Source organism: Gordionus sp. m RMFG-2023, chromosome 3 (assembly GCF_954871325.1).
Source record: "Gordionus sp. m RMFG-2023 chromosome 3, tfGorSpeb1-WG-v2, whole genome shotgun sequence".
Lineage (NCBI taxonomy): Eukaryota > Metazoa > Nematomorpha > Gordioida > Chordodea > Parachordodidae > Gordionus > Gordionus sp. m RMFG-2023.
In genome coordinates this window covers 26,242,673-26,259,260 of record NC_088777.1, presented here as the reverse complement: position 1 = coordinate 26,259,260, position 16,588 = coordinate 26,242,673, and the positions used below count along the sequence as shown (strand labels likewise).

The window sequence follows — 16,588 nt, the reverse complement described above, 5'->3', positions numbered from 1 at the left end:
TTATGTACGAATAGTAATATATATTTGTTATAATCACGATATATATTTATTATAAGCGTGGGGGCGTTGTGTTCTAATTAATGTTGTTTAAATTTTTCGGCTTGAATACCCTTGGATATTTCATAGGAGATATGTGGAATTGATTGAGATTTCATCCAATCGTCAGGTTGTTGTTGTAGGTACGGGAAGGCCCGAGATCAGGGAAAAGATCATAACGTTATCTAATATCCCTGAGAAAGCTATATATAAAGATTATAAATTATTTTAACTATATAATACTTGGTTCTCAGTTATTCAATTCGATGTACAGATATTGTGTAATATCCCTGGTTATTCAATTCGATTTACAGATATTGTGTAATATCCCTTAGAAAGCTATCTATAAAGATTATAAATTATTTTAACTATATAATACTTGGTTCTCAGTTATTCAATTCGATGTACAGATATTGTGTAATATCCCTGTTTATTCAATTCGATTTACAGATATTGTGTAATATCCGTTAGAAAGCTATCTATAAAGATTATAAACTATATAATACTTGGTTCTCAGTTATTCAATTCGATGTACAGATATTGTGTAATATCCCTGGTTATTCAATTAGATTTACAGATATTGTGTAATATCCCTTAGAAAGCTATCTATAAAGATTATAAATTATTTTAACTATATAATACTTGGTTCTCAGTTATTCAATTCGATGTACAGATATTGTGTAATATCCCTGGTTATTCAATTCGATTTACAGATATTGTGTAATATCCGTTAGAAAGCTATCTATAAAGATTATAAATTATTTTAACTATATAATACTTGGTTCTCAGTTATTCAATTCGATGTATGGATATTGTGTAATATCCCTGGTTATTCAATTCGATTTACAGATATTGTGTAATATCCGTTAGAAAGCTATCTATAAAGATTATAAATTATTTTAACTATATAATACTTGGTTCTCAGTTATTCAATTCGATGTACGGATATTGTGTAATATCCCTGGTTATTCAATTCGATTTACAGATATTGTGTAATATCCGTTAGAAAGCTATCTATAAAGATTATAAATTATTTTAACTATAAAATACTTGGTTCTCAGTTATTTAATTCGATGTACGGATATTGTGTAATATCCCTGGTTATTCAATTCGATTAACGGATATTGTGTAATATCCGTTAGAAAGATATCTATAAAGATTATAAATTATTTTAACTATATAATACTTGGTTCTCAGTTATTCAATTCGATGTACGGATATTGTGTAATATCCCTGGTTATTCAATTCGATTAACGGATATTGTGTAATATCCGTTAGAAAGCTATCTATAACGATTATAAATTATTTTAACTATATAATACTTGGTTCTCAGTTATTCAATTTATTAGTAATATACATTAGGTAATTATAGCGCAACCAGAGGTTGCGTAAAATAATTCCCCCCAAAAAAATGACAGGAAAATAATTCTTAAAAAAATATTCCCCGGAAAAAATTCCCTTAGTTTTTGTTCCTTATAAAATATTAAATTATTTTTAGAAAATTAACAAAGTAGGAAAAAAAATCCCTAAATAAAATATGTTAAATTTTCGAGAAAATCAACGAAATTAAATCCTATCATCTACTATTAGATATTATTATTGAAAATCAAATTTTAATTTTAAAAAAATATTATTATAAAAAAATATTTATTTTTACACAAATTATTAATCATTTTCTATGAAGTTTTTAAAAATATATTAAAAATTTAAATCATTGTCTTCAAAAATAGATTAATTGAAATATATATTAAAACTAGATTATGGAAATAATCTCCCTATTTCTAGGAAAAAATTTGTTTTCACCTTTTTTTTTCAATTTTAAATTGCACGCATAATTTACATCTATTTCTATAAAAAGCTATCATGTTTTCTTTCCGAGATGTCTCATATTTTAAGACAGCCCTATATCGCTTAGAATTAAAACATAAATAATGCTAAAAAAAATCCTCAAACGTGTCGAGAATAAATACTTAACTTTCAGAAAATACTGATTATAATTTTTTAGAAATATTTTCGTTAATCAGCGGCAAGGTTATTTTTGATAATTTTAAAAAAAAATATTCGAGGATCTTTTTCCCGGTATAATTTTCCGGAAATTGATTTTCCTCTGTATTTAATTTAAAATCTAAAAAATAGGGAATTTATTTCCGGGGAAAAATTTTCTATGGGAATTTTTTCCTAAGATTTTTTTTTCGGGGAATTATTTTCCAGGGGATATTTATTTGGGGGGGATTTTGTTCCTGGGCAATTATTTTCGGGAATTTTTTTTTCCGGGGATTTATTTTCCGCTTACCAATGTAAATTATATCACTAAATTTGAATGTCTAAACATGTCTGGTTTTTAAATAAAAATCGCTGAACTGACAAGCCGCTTGCGCCGACTCTCCATGATCTCTATGTATCATATTTTATTATATTTTAAGAAGATATTAATTGTATTATTAACTAGGGACTATCAGGCATATTCGGATCAATAATATTTACCTTACAAATATGAAATATTTTAATATATTTATAAAATAAAATAAAAAAGTATTTATTCCTCATCTTTATTAAAATATCCATGCGGCTAAAATTTATTAGTCCCGACCATGTCCCCACATGATTATTTTTTTTAAAAATTGCAAACTTATTGGTTAGGTTAGATTATTGCAAATATATATTTACTATATTTGTTACCAAGATTTACATTACCAGGGGTGGGGAGGGTGTTATTCTTTACGTAGCAAAAAAATATATTTTTTTAATTAAAATTTATATAATTGAAACAAGAAATAATTAAATATATTATGATTTATAAGCTAAAATGATAGATTTCTAGGGCATCTTCATTAAATGCAGTGGGGGCAGTTAAAATCATTACATAAATTAAAATAAGTGAAATCACAAAATTAACCTTATTTAACTTTCACCAGAAGATATATAAATAATGATATATTTACTTCTTTCTGTATTTCCAAAATATCTAGACAATTATTTCGATTTTGTGAGGCATAATTATAGAGTAGTTTTGGGCTCATCATAGCTAATAACTCCTTGCTTATTATCTTCCAGATTGTTGCTGACGAGTGGTTTAGATTTTGTTGAATCTCAAATTTGTATTTAGAAAAGATAGATTTTAGAATTGAAAGTGTCACCGCTGGCTGTCTCCCTGGCGATGCCATTATAATCTAGAAGATATATTGATAAATATTCATAAAGATAAGTCCTTTTCAAAAACGAATTCGAATCGAATGTGAAAGCTATTTGTAAGGTACAAATAATAAAATCTACCATTTGTATTCGATTCGACTTATTCGAATAATTGAAATGAATTTTCTTAATAAAATAAATTTTACTCATATATTGACATATTTTTTTATTACAAATTTGATTGCCAGGTTTGCATCCCTGGTTTTCACAGGCCGGGCCGTATAATTATTTTTTAAATATATCAGGGCAGAGTCGGCCCTAACAAAAAAAATTTCGATACCCGACCGGGGCCAAATATTTTAAAACGCCATTATTGTCTATAAAAGTTAAAAATAAAAAATATATATAAATTTCGTATCATAAAACAATGTATTATATTCATTCACTTATTATTTTTTTTATTTCCAATTTTTCGATCCTCAGAAATTATTTATATTTTAAAAAATATGGGGAAATATTTTATAAAATACCATATTATTAGTGTTGTTAATGGGCTTGATTTGAGCCGATTTTAAAATAAAAAAGGCTAACTAATATTTTAGCCAAAATAAATTGACTGCGCCTCGAGATTTGTCTAATAAATGTCCAAACCTTTGTACCATGTATGAACAAATTTTCAGGCTTGCTAAGATTTTTTCGGAACATACTGAGTTAGCCGTTTTAAAAAATGGGCACAAATAGAATCGTTTAACAATATTATATATATTTTTTTAATTTCTATAAATTTGAAAATTATAAGATTTTTAGCCTAGTGTTGTTAATCGAAAGAGTCTTGAGCCAAATTTTGGGTCGAAAAAATTGACCCAAATTGATTTGAGTTATGAACTCGAGTCGTGAACTCATGTCTATATACTTAAATCGACTAGAAACTTGAGTCGTCGACTAGAGAATGAGAATTTTCATAATTATAACTATTTCTCATTTTTATTATGAATTTCTTCAAAGTAATAATAAAGATCGTTGTTTTTTGATCTTATAGCATCACACAGCATATTTTTATTTTTTATATTAATGTGGTGCAGATATGCCCCAGGCTAGATTTCCATATCTACTGTTATTTTTTTGACGGATTTTATTCATAATATAATATTTGGACTTTACGCTATATAATTTAAAAAATTGAGCATTTTTATCAGAACTAAAATCTTGGCCATTATGGATTAAATGGCCATACTGGAGCTAATGGGAGGGAGTCTGAATTTAGTTTTTGCATGAATAATTGTAAATGTAAGAGGAATTTGGAGACGTAATGGAAATGGTTGTTTGATATATTTTCTTTAAGAAAGGTATAAATCGGGCCTAATTTTTCAAGCCCGGCTGGGCCCGAAATTTTTTTAAAAAAGTTTTGCTGACCCGGCCTGAATTTATTTAAATATAGAAATTTATTTTTATAATTACTCAAAATAAAAGATATTGCTATATAAGTATAATCAAATATTTTTATTTTAAATAAAAAATATAACGTAAAATTCAAATATTTAAAAAAATTTCCAAGACCAGGTACCAGCTAGATTTTTTTAAAAAAAATATTAAATCCGATCCAGCCCCCATTTATTTTTTAAAAAATAAACCAAGGTACGGGCCGGACTGATCTCTAGTCTAAGTACAAAAAAAAATTTTTTTTCTTGATATTTTGATTAGATGCTTTAAAAATTTTATTTATTCTTAATGTGTTAATTAAATATATTTTTTTTAAGAAATCACTAAAAAATAAAATTATATATATAATTGATTTATTAATCACATGTGGGAACTGGTTAATTTTTTTTATAATTAAAAACAATATTTGTAAATTTTTATAGGGTGTTTGTAAAAAATTTTGATATTTTTAAACTTTAATTAACACGAACGTCAAAGAAGTTAAGAATGAAAATAGTTTTTTTATGTTATGAACACATGATTTATATCATTTTTTGAGTTTGTAAAAAAACATTTCGATAAAAATTTATCTTTGTTTTGCTTTTACTAACCGTTAAACAAGATTAGCTAATATGCCTGCTTATTGAGTGATTATAGAGCGGGGATGGTTGGGACACTTTCAAACCTTAATAATTTTATTATTAATAGACTTATCTGAATAATTAAAACATCTTCTGAATCCCAGAAGTATTGGCTATTTGAAATAATTAATATATATTTTATAAAGATTATATTTTTTTAGAAAATTTAATTTAAAAGAAAAAAATTTTTTTTGCCCCAACCATGACAGACTCTGTGTACGTTGGGACACACATATGTGATAGTTGGGACACTCGTGAAATAGAGGTCTAAATAAATTAAAAAATTTAAAATCAATAATCCAGTAAGACTAGATATGACACATATGATTTTATTGATAGTGTAATTCATAATCAATAACTATATAAAAAAAATTTTAGCAAAATTTAGCAAATTTATTTTGAGAAAAAAAAAATTGTAAAAAAAAATTTCATTTAATCATAAACATAGTGAAAGATAAGTATTTAATTATTCATTATTCAAAATAATAAATTAATAATAAAATTATAAAATGAGCTAAAATGGCGTATCCCAACTATACTATGACCAACTATGACCGAGCCCACTAACTTTATAAATATCAACCTTGATTCCAGAAGTTTGCCAGATTGGGAAATAGGTTTAAACTTTCCTAAAATCTATTTATTATGATTTTTGAAACGATAAAGGCAAATATTTTATATTAATTTTGGTATGCCAAAACTTCTTCTGTAAAAATTAAAATACTAAATATTTTTCAAATTTTTTTTAGCTAATCATGTATGACGTAATTATCTATGTTAAGCTCAAATTTCCAGTCTTATAAATAATAGCTCAAATTATAATCAGAGTGTCCTAACGTTCCCCTGTACTAAATGAACCCATATAATTTAAAAAATAAAATTTAAAAATCTTACCAAAATTACGATGGAATATTTATTTATGATTTTTAAAAGAATTTTAGTTAATGAAAAAGATTGATTTATTAACACATCTGGTTAATATTTAAAATTAATTAAACATTATAATTAATAAAAAAATAATTTCTAGCATATTTATTAATATTAGAAAAAAATGATATTAAACACAACAACAGTAATTAATTAGAACACAACGCCCCCACGCCAGGGTTGGGCAAATTTTCAGAAAATTGTATTCGGATACAGATACAGATACTTTATAAAATTTTGTATTTAAGATACAAGATACTAGATACTTTTGAAAAATTTCGATAAGATATAAGATAAAAGCTTTATTTTCTTATCTATAATATAAATTTATAAAAAAAATTTAAAATAAATTGTAGAAAATAACAAATTTATTATAAAAGATAATGCGATATTCCATTTAATAATTATATAATTAGTAAATAATAATAAATCAGCATCATAAATCAGCATTATTTTTTAATATTATTAATTTTTCGTTCAATCTTTGACGATTTGGTCTATTAACCATATTAGCAAAGCTAAATAATCTTTCAACGGGGGCTGAGGAGAGTAATATTGTGTTATATTTATATTTATACTCCGCCTGTCATCTTTCATATAATTTAGGACCTCTATTTCAATATCATTTATTGAATTATTAGAATTGGATGTGGTACTTTAAGGCAAAAGTAATCATCATCTTCATCAATTGAAGATTTTGTTGAAGTATTAATTTCAATATTATTTTTAAAAACAATTAAAACTTCATGTAATAACAAATCCTGAAGGTATTTTTTTCTTTTTCACCATCAATCCAACGATTTTTAAAATAGGGATAAGAAATAGTTGCCAAAAATGCACTTTTAAAATTGTTATCAAAATCATATATATTTTTAAATCTTTTATTTAAATAATTTTCTATGGCAACAGCTAATGGTTTGCAAAATTGTAGATTGGTTTGAATTAAATTTGTATTTTTTTTTAACGACATTTAAAATTGGAGCTCTCCATAATAGCAGTTGATTTCACTCTGTATTTTGTCAATCGCTATAGCCAATGGGGCCATTATATTGCAATATTCTTCTAAATATTGAATTTCAATATCTCTTAATTTAGGAAATTCTAATTTTTGACATAATTTAGGAAGTTCGCTTTTAAATTTTAATAAACTATGAAGACTATCATACAAACTATTCCATCTAGTGCAACAAGGCGTAACTTATTGTTTTCCTATGCTTTGATAAGTTCTACAGTTTTAAGTCTATTATTTGCATCCCATAGCTTAGTACATTTAGCTATTGCAGGATGATGAATTTTAGAAATGTTAGTATAATAACTCTCTCGACATCTGTTGTGGCAATTAGACTTATCGTATGGCACAAACAACGAATGTGTTGAGGCAATGTTATTGAGGCTTCTTTAGACCCTTAAATAAACAAATAATAATTTTATTTGAATAAAAATTTTACTAAATTTACAATATATAATAAATTTTAAAGAAGTATTAAATAATACTTTCAATGATTTCGAATTCTATACATTCATCATCATTGTTGTCAAGGTCATTCTCTACAGCTTCCATAGAATATCCAAACTCCTTGAAAGCTTTCTTAAAGTTAGAGCCGTTATCTGTAACAGTTGCTATAACTTTTTCGTCAATACCAAAGTCACGATGAATTTCTTTATTATGATCATCTTGAAGTACTTCAAAAAATTTGCCATTAAGTATGCTTAGTTTAAATTTATTGTTATAATTTTCGGTTGAAGAATCATCTGAAGACGAAGATAAACATATTATTCTATTTTCTTCTTCCATAATTTTAAAATAGACATAAAACGATTCAAATATGGTAGTTCTAATTGTTAGCAAATTGCTATATGAAGACCAATGTCATATATCAAAAATTATCTTAAAATATCTAAATTTTGATTAAATTTTTCATTTAAATCTTAAACAATATCTTTTTAAATTTTAATACTATTTAAATTAACCAATATAAATTTTTTTAAAAGTATCTGTATCTTTTTGAATACAAAGTTGGTTAAGATACAAATACTTTTACATAACATGTATCTTAGATACTGGATACAAGATACTTTCCAAAGTTTAAAAAGTATCTTAGATACAAATATCCGCGATACTGCCCAACCCTGCCCCACACTTATAAATATATATCGTGATTAAAACAAATTATACTGTTGTTGCTTTTTCTGATTTATATATTACTATTCGTACATAATATTATTCACCATTCCTTCTCTATTATATTACATAAAAAATCTTCGACTTAGATTAAAATATAACGACAAGTACAAAAGCCATAAAGGCCGATATACTTGGCTAAATTAAATAATACATAATTTTTCTAGATAGCTACTTGTAATTCAAGTTTACTTACATTCTTCTAATATTTTTTAAAATAGTTAAGATCTATCAATAAAAAAGTAATATACTTTTATAAGAATAATATAATAGGCTTTCGAGCTTTATCATTGGCCTTTTAAACGATAAAATTTAATAGGACAGTTCATATATAATTTCAGTGGAATAAATTTGACCTTGAAACATTTAGTAAGCTCATAAAAAAAAAATTTACAATGATTAAATAATGGCAAAATTAATAGAATGTCTGTCGCTGCACTAGATTTTGTTTTAGTGTACCGTAATTTGTTTTTATTAATTTTGTTATTAACTTTTACATTTTAATTTCGGCTATTAAACTTCTTGTTATCAACGGAGAACTAAAAAATGAATATCCATAATTTGTCAGGTCGAAATTTGACCTTGAAATATTTATTGTTGATAAACTCACTTTCCTTTAATTTTTTTGACATTCCGTTTGAAGAATACGGAGGATCAATTAAGGTACTAAATATTGGCTATAACTAAAAAAATGATTGCTCAAATTTTTAATTTTGGCAAGGTGCCAAAATTTTTCTATTTTGCTTATAACTCACGAACGGTTCATTCTGTTGATATGCGGTTTAAAGATTCTGGAGGATCAATTAACGCACCACAATTTGGTATAGTTTTTGGTAATTGATCCTCACTTTTTAAAAAAATTCTTACAACTTCACGCTTTAAAAACAGGTCATAACTCGGTTGCGGTTAGTGATATCGATATCCGGTTTGGAAATTATTAACGCACAAATTAAAGCCTAAATAATTGCCAAATTTCAGATCGTGATATTTTATATTTTTGGTTTTAGCTAAGTGCCAGCACTTTCTTAATTTGCTCATAACTCAGTAACGGTTTATTCCGCTGCTTTCCGGATAGAAGATCAATTAGGATCAATTAACGGGCTATACAATGGTATAGGTTTCGGTAATTGATCCTCAAATCATTCTTACAGCTGCAAATCTTCGCACTTTCATTATTTTGCTTATAACTCCATAACCTTTAATTCTGCTGATGTCTGGTTTGAAGATCAATTAGGATCAATTAAGACTCTAAATAATAGCATAGGTTTTGTTAATTGATCCTTACATCGTTCTTACAACTTCACGGACCTAATATTGTATGTATAATGAAAACAAAACGTAAAAAATTGTTAAAAAATTGGACCTAAATTTATAAATATTTTTAAAAATACAAAAGAATTATCAAAATGAGAAGAAAAATAAATTGAGAGAAGATATAGTAAGAAAAATAAAAGTAAAGAAAATCGCAAAAAGTTATAAATAAATTGAGAAAAGATACAGTAAGAAAAATAACGTAAAGAAATCGCAAAAATTTAGAAATAAATTAAGAAGGAATAACAAAAATAAAAGTTTAAGAAAAATTTTAAAAAATTACGATTTTCCCTTTTTGATTGGGACTTTTCCTTTTTTGAATGGGAAACCCTGTATCTAGAGTACATCTTCACTGAAGTTTTATTTTAACATATTAGCAATACTTATTATAGTATAGCCCATTTACGTCAAGAAACAACTATTATGACAATTGTCACTTATCTATGGTACATCTTCACTAAAATTTTATTTAAGCATGTAAGCAATACTTATCTTAGCCCATTTACGTCAAAAAATTTAAAAATCTTTAAAAACAACGATTATGACAATTGTCACTTATCGATGGTACATCTTCACTAAAATTTTATTTTAACATGTTAGCAATACTTATCTTAGCCCATTTACGTCAAAAGAATTTTAAAAACTTTAAAATAACGATTATGACAATTGTCACTTATGTATTGTACATCTTCACTAAAATGTTATTTAAACATGTTAGCAATACTTATCTTAGCCCATTTGTGTCAAAAAAATTTAAAAACTTTAAAAACAACGATTATGACAATTGACACTTATATATTGTACATCTTCACTAAAATTTAATTTAAATATGTTAGCAATACATATTTTAGCCCATTTACGTCAAAAAACTTTAAAAACAACGAATATGACAATTGTCACTTATCTATGGTACATCTTCTCTAAAATTTTATTTAAACATGTTAGCAATACTTATCTTAGCCCATTTACGTCAAAAAACTTTAAAAACAACGATTATGACATTTGTCACTTATCTATGGTTCATCTTCACTAAAATTTTATTTTAACATGTTAGCAATACTTATTTTGCCCATTTACGTCAAAAAAATTTAAAAAACTATAAAAATAACGATTATGACAATTGCCACTTATCTAGGGTACATCTTCACTAAAATTTTAATTTAACATATTTACAATCTATATTTTTACACACTTGCGTCAAAATATTTCAATAATCTTTAAAAATAACGATTATGACAATTGTCACTTATCTAGGGTACATCTTCACTGAAATTTTAATTTAACATCTTTAAATATAAATTATATTTTTACATTTTTGTGTTATAAAAATTAGATATATAATCCCTGAAACCGAATTCGGGTCCTGAGCCATTTTTAGTTACAACATGAATATTCTTATTATAATTTTGTTCGAACATTAATCAGTAACCCAAAATTTAGAAAACTCAATGAATGGTGTTATAGGGGTGTATTTCATTGTTCGGAAAAACCTGTAGTTGGAGATTAAGAGATATTGAATTAGATGTCAGCTGTGGACCTTTGGATGTCAGCTGTGGACCCTTGAGAAATGAAGAATTGGATAATTATATTATGTTATATTTTTCTACATATTTTATGTTAGATTGTTGTGGTTTTATTGGAAATAAAGATAATTATGTTAAATATGGATCGTCGTTAATGGTCAATGGTATTTATTTAATATTATTAGAAAGAATTATTTTGGGTTGTTAAGTTATATAATTGAGAGTAAAGGGCATTTTTGTTATATTTAAGGTAACTTGTAATATTGTTGCCAGCTGACCAAGATCGAAAGAGTGGGTTCATTCGGTTTTAAAGTAAAACAAAATTTTTGTTGTATGCATATTACATAAGAGAAATTTTGACAAGGCAATGTACTAAAAACTATACAGATACATGAGTTTAAGGATTTCTATACTTTTATATTTAACTTAAAAGGTGTAAGATAGAAAGTGACAAAAAACACAAGAGGAAACAAGAGGGGTTCAAATGTTAATTATATCAGAAAAAATTACTAAAACGAAATTCTAATATAAGAACAAACTCAGAATGAAAACTATCAATTAATGAACTAAATTAAAACTTATAAATTAAATGCCACGCGAACTAATTTTTGGATTTATATCTTTATTAAATAAAAATATTCAGCAAATTACAAGGGTCAAATATTAAAAGCGCAAAAATATTATCATAATTTCAAAAGGTTTTATTACAATAAAAAAAAGGTTATCAAAATTTGCAAAGTCACAAAAATCAAAAATTAATAAAATTCAAAAGTGATAAAAATTAAAAAAGTGATTTTCTTTTTTCACAAAAATATAATATCTATTAATTTCTAATATTTGAAAAATGACTGACATTTTTCTAACTAAATACAAAACATAGATAAAAATATGATTGACATTATCCGATAAATGTATTATTTATGACATGCCACCCCTTTATGGGCTGTGGCACGCCAAACAACGAAAAAAAAGTATAAATTTAACAGGTGTCTGGGTGCAGCGGATATTTTGGGGAGCCCTCATGAGAGTAATTGATTCTCTCACAAGTCCATGTCATCTATACGTGGAGCTTCCGCAGAAAAAGCTGACGTCGTCGGCGTAGGCCCTTGAATGCTATCGACCGCTCGCTGAAGAATGTTGTCGATGGGGGGGGGGGGGGGGTTTGACGTGCTGCTGGAACTTCCGCTGGAGGTACCAATCAGGGCACCCCTGTTGGCTGACGGCGCTTGTCGTATAGGAGCAAATGGAGCTGTCCCCCGCGTTGAGTCTTCCACTCTCCTTCGATACTGCCTGGTTGATAGTCCAATGGTGTTGTCATTGATAGGGGCTAGAGGCGATCGCCCGTCTCTTCCTAAACTTGGGCACTGGCTTCGAATATGGTCATTGCTTCGACAATGGAAGCATTTCTTGGTACGGGGACCCCCAGACATCATCGAATTATCTAGTACCATCGTGGCTGGTATCGTCATGCCGGTATTCTTGGGTATCAAGGTAATCTGAATGTAGCAGGATCCCAGATCGACTAATCGACTGGTAGTTTCCATGTGTCTTATCGTTCGGAATATGTGGATATCAGCTGCAACGGGAGATTTATTTTAAATTTTTCTTTTAAAAAATTTTAATTTTTAATATAAAATTAATTTACTTTAACTTATTTTTTTAAAAAAAATTTTAAATTTTTAATATAAAATTACCTTACTTTAACTTATTTTTTTTTTTTTTTTTTTTAACATAATTATCTTTATTTCCAATAAAACCACAACAATCTAACATAAAATATGTAGAAAAATATAACATAATATAATTATCCAATTCTTCATTTCTCAAGGGTCCACAGCTGACATCCAAAGGTCCACAGCTGACATCTAATTCATCTCTTAATCTCCAACTACAGGTTTTTCCGAACAATGAAATACACCCCGTGATCCTTATCTCCTCTTCTTCCCCCAAGGAAAACTTAATTTTCCTGTCAGAAAATAACTGACATTTGATGTATTATATTAAATTTATTTCTTCTTTTTTTCAACAGCTACAACACGCCCACCCTTCACAAGCCCAGCGTCCCTCTCTTTGTGGTGGTGTTGTATCGAATCGCCCCTTTGAATTGTATCGAATCACCTCTTTGAATTGTATCGACTCACCCATTATAATTGTATTGGGACGCCTTGAAGATGTTCAGGGAATTTATCGAATCAACTTCCCTTATAATGATTTATAATATAATAACTCCAGTACATTTCAATATAAAATCGCCAAAACAGACATTATCAATAATGACATGTACATTGGGGTATCTGCATTTATAATCTACGGAACATTAATATGGACAATGTAATATCCGCAAAACATAATAATTTATTCATTTTAAGACATTTGAGAACTACTAGCTATAATATACATTATTAGGGTATGATTCATGGTAATTAGGAAATAATGATTTTACATATAATAATGTAATGGGAAAACATTGTCTATGTGTGAAACGCAATTTCAACACATGTAATTTTCATTCTATCAGGTGAAAAAAAACAAAGCTACATCTTTATAAATATTTCCTAAAATGAATATAAAAATCCATCTTTAGGTATTAAAAATAATTGCGAAACTTGGCCGAACAAAGATTAAAAATAAAATTACAATACATACGTATATAAATACATTTAATATTATATATGAAGGAACAAATATATAATATGTAGAAAATACAATATTTTTCATCTAGGAATTACTCAGTATCCTAAGAAAAATATACCATTTCTACCTAACTCTGTCATCACAATTAGCACAAATTCACAAAAATGTAGAATGCAAAGTAACAAAAATTGATAATATAATGGGCTATATGGTATATATGTAAAGAATTTTTAATATACCTTCACAATATAAAATAATTTGAGTCTTTTCTTTAAAAATATGTTCATAATTAAATAGTAAAATGTGATGTGTTATAAAATTATTAAAAAGATAAAAACAAATGTATTATGCAGCATAAATTTACAAAAAAAAAAAACTTTCCCCAGTATGCAAACTAAACAATATTTTCACCTCAAGGCATACCCCTCAACACGGGCTGACCTTATCTGTAAAAATATTTTCCCTTCACATCATTGCATACCACACAAATAATATAATAATTGCAAATAAAACTTCTTATAAAAATTTATAATTTAAAAAAAAAATATATATATTAAATATAAAGATTTCATAATTTGGAAAAATAAATATTATACACCATCTAATGTATCATACAAACTCCTATCCAATTTATATATACACTAAATGCAGACACTAAATCAAAATAACTATCCACATCTAACCTTATAGATATTATTCTGACTTCATCATACTTCAATTCCTTCAAATTCTCATTCATAATTAAATATATCATATGTTACCTATACAATATATTAACATTATAAATAATAATTCATAGTTAAATATATCATATGTTACCTATGCAATATATTAACCTTAATTAATAATAAATTATCCCATACATATTCATCCCTTTACAAACCCAAAATGCATAATTAAATAATACACACTTTATTACAAGAGTCTATATCCATATATATTTTCATAAATTTCACATATTTAAATATTTAACAATCCTTTCTGTCCTGCTGTTCATGAGGTCTTTCAGCTTCCTATGACGGAATACCTATAACACCATTCAATGAGTTTTAAGGCATACCAAATAATGATCAAAATTATATGTACCATATACATCTAGACATAAGATAATATACCAAATATTACTGTCTTAAATTCCTAATCTTATTTCCATATTTCTGCCTAATACTCATTACATACTTTCTGTCATAAATAATACATTTATCGGATAATGTCAATCATATTTTTATCTATGTTTTGTATTTAGTTAGAAAAATGTCAGTCATTTTTCAAATATTAGAAATTAATAGATATTATATTTTTGTGAAAAAAGAAAATCACTTTTTTAATTTTTATCACTTTTGAATTTTATTAATTTTTGATTTTTGTGACTTTGCAAATTTTGATAACCTTTTTTTTATTGTAATAAAACCTTTTGAAATTATGATAATATTTTTGCGCTTTTAATCTTTGACCCTTGTAATTTCCTGAATATTTTTATTTAATAAAGATATAAATCCAAAAATTAGTTCGCGTGGCATTTAATTTATAAGTTTTAATTTAGTTCATTAATTGATAGTTTTCATTCTGAGTTTGTTCTTATATTAGAATTTCGTTTTAGTAATTTTTTCTGATATAATTAACATTTGAACCCCTCTTGTTTCCTCTTGTGTTTTTTGTCATTGGTGCCGTGACCAGGATCGAAAGAGTGGGTTCATTCGGTTTTAAAGTAAAACAAAATTTTGACGTTTCCTGGGTAAACTTAATTTTGATACTTAATTGCTTTTTAGCCTGGGATAAATAGATTTTGAAATAGAACTCCCTATTTTAAATTGTTTTTTATTTTTTTAATTTTATTCTCGTTTTTTAATTAATTTAAATTTAATCTTTTTAGCTTTTCTGGCTGTTGTAACAAGTCGACCTAGGAAACTGCCATAATACTTAGAAATAAATCGACTTTACATATAGTATTATAAATGACACATCAAAATGTAATATTACTGATTGACAACTATAACAAAAAGCCTAGAACTCATTAAATTTAACAAAATATCACAACAAATTAAATATATAAATCGAGTATAGGTTTCTATATAAAAGTGTTCTAACCAGTTTTTAGAGGTTCGAACCGAACCTATATTTATATTTTTTACCAACCGAACCTGAAACTTGAACGGTTATTTTTATCCGAAACATAACCTAACCGATATTCGTTTCGGATCCCTGGTTAAGGGTTATTTTGTAGTTATTTTTTAATTTTCATTAATTTATCATTTTTCCCCAATTTCTCGGGGAAATTTTCCCTGGATCAATTTTCCCGGGAATTTTATATCTCTAGTTTGACATCTTGGTTAATACAAACAAATACTAAAAAAATGAAAAAAAATTTTAATATTTAAAAAATCTAGAAATTTTTTATTTATAAAAAATATTTTAATATGACATATTATTTCCCATAGAATAAAAACTGAAACTCAAAAATCTTTTTGCTTAATTGCTCAGAATTAAAATACTTAGCTAATGATTTATACAATTTCACAGAAAATATTCTTAAAATCAAATTACAATTTTTAAAACTTTTAATTCATCTCAGAATTTATTTTATATAAATTTCTCAGAATAAATAAGAAATAAATATTTTATTTTATTTTCAAATAAAAATTAAATAATTAAATTTTTAAGTTATATTATTTGTTGGGTTTTATTAATATATGCTCTAGGGCCTGAATTATTTAAGGTGGTTGGAAGAGGAAGGAGGGTGGGGGATACAATTTTTAAACATAATATCTTGCCATGGGTATTAA

General features: G+C 26.3%; 1 long non-coding RNA gene across 1 annotated transcript; it reads right to left on the bottom strand.

Moving 5' to 3' along the window:
• On the bottom strand, positions 1–6,161 carry LOC135927182 (uncharacterized). The gene is made up of 4 exons (XR_010571976.1): positions 6,123–6,161; positions 2,979–3,206; positions 280–379; positions 1–239 (listed from the first exon to the last, which is right to left on the bottom strand). It is a non-coding gene; the product is annotated as an uncharacterized LOC135927182 (long non-coding RNA).
• Between the last annotated feature and the right edge of the window lie 10,427 nt (positions 6,162–16,588).